Source organism: Meriones unguiculatus, chromosome 3 (genome assembly GCF_030254825.1).
Source record: "Meriones unguiculatus strain TT.TT164.6M chromosome 3, Bangor_MerUng_6.1, whole genome shotgun sequence".
In the NCBI taxonomy this organism is placed as follows: domain Eukaryota; kingdom Metazoa; phylum Chordata; class Mammalia; order Rodentia; family Muridae; genus Meriones; species Meriones unguiculatus.
The window spans coordinates 85,262,118-85,263,844 of NC_083351.1; the positions used below are offsets into that span (position 1 = coordinate 85,262,118).

The 1,727-nt window shown below is 48.0% G+C and overlaps 1 non-coding gene across 1 annotated transcript; it reads right to left on the minus strand.

The window, feature by feature from the left end:
- Window positions 1–1,212: 1,212 nt before the first annotated feature.
- LOC132653334 (small nucleolar RNA SNORA48) lies at window positions 1,213–1,357 on the minus strand. Its single transcript, XR_009591102.1, has one exon. It is a non-coding gene; the product is annotated as a small nucleolar RNA SNORA48 (small nucleolar RNA).
- Between the last annotated feature and the right edge of the window lie 370 nt (window positions 1,358–1,727).

The following is a 1,727-nucleotide window of genomic DNA, read 5'->3' on the forward strand; positions in this document are numbered from 1 at the left end:
AGGTGAGAGAGCATCACACCTGCACCCAGGGTACCTCACAGCAGAGGAATGACAGGGACAGCTCTCCCTCACTCTCACCCTGGGGCCAGCTTATCTGTGTTTCCTCTATCAGGTCAGGCTCTGCTATGCTGCCTAGGTAAAACGCAGGGTCATTTCTCCTGCATGCTGCAGCCTGTGAGGAACCGGGCCAGCACCCCCACTCTTAAAGGTAGTTAAAGGAGGGCATCACCCCTGTACCCACATCACTTCCCAGCAGACAGGTCGTGGGAGAGCTCTCCCTTGCTCTCTTCCTCAGGGTCAGCTCACCTGGGCCTTCACCACCAGGGTAAGCTCTGCTACTCTGTTCAGGGGAGGTACAGTGCCCGCTCTCCTGAGTGCTGCAGTTGGTGAGGGACAGAGCTATTTATTCTGGGCTTATGAGCAACTTTTCCAGCTGCAGGGGTCAGCTCTCCCACTTTCACAACCTTAAGACATCCATACCCCTGCCACCAGGGCCAGCCTCACTGTGCTGCCTGGGCAAGGTGCAGGGTCCATTCTGCAGAGAACTGCAGCCAGTAAAGGGCACAGAGAGTTCTGCATAGCCTCTGGTCATCCATGTGGTCCCCAGCGGCTGGCTCGACCGGAAACTCCCATGTTCTCTAGTGACAATATGAACAATAGACATTTACAATGACCCCTTCTGTTCTGTAGCCACAAACCCAGACAAAACCTTCGGCTGCAGCTCAGGCTGGGTGTGGGACCTCACCATGGCCTTCAGCTGCAGCTCGTGAGGCTGCCCACTCACAACAGGCCACTCCTCCCCACCCTTGAGTCTCCAGTTCCATCTCTGTTCATAACTCTCAAGCTGCTCCCCTTCTCTTTCTCTCCCATCTGACCACCACATACTTGTACACTGTGGTGCCTCCCTCTGCAGGCTGGCCACAAGGCTGGTGGGCCCTGAGTGATAGCATCTGTGCAGAGTGGCATAGCTACAAGCTGGTGTCTAAGCCATGCTTCCACAGGAGGGCAGGTCTTTTTCTGTCTTCCTCCTTCTCTGTGCTGCACGGTTGTAGGCTGGCCTCTGTGTGTGTATGGCCCTCCTGTGCCACTGAGTGGAGTGCAGGTCTGTGAGTGTCTTTTTCCACATACATGGCATGGCATGGAGGATCACCGGGCTCTGACTTCCTTCTCCTTTGCTGTGATGTCTGGATTTGCCTTGATTTGAAATGAATTTTATGTATCCTAGGCAAAAAAACAGCTTTGGCCACCAAACCAGACATCAAGTTAGGATGAAGACAGGACCAACATCTGCTTTGTCCCTGACTGATATAAGAACAACACCACCGACAAGGTGTCTCTTTGCCCATTACCAGGGAGGAAGGAAAACTTTTTAAGACCATCTATTTATAACAAGTTTAGAAATGTTCATTTATGTTTTGTAGTTAATTTGTATTTCTACAATTTTTATTATATTCATATAATTTTTTAAATTATTTTAAAATCAACACATGTTTATACAGTCTTAAGGCAGCATAATTTATTTTAAAATTCCATGATTACTTTACCACTTAGAGGAACAACTATTTTATACTGCTATGTTTCCTTTTAGACCTTTTGCTTTTGCATTCAAGATTATCCTGTGATTATATTATTATGATTATAATAATATAATATACTATGTGTGTATGCATGCACACCTTCTGTGAAATTGTGTATATGTGTGTGGCTCTGTGTGTGAGGAGAGCTGT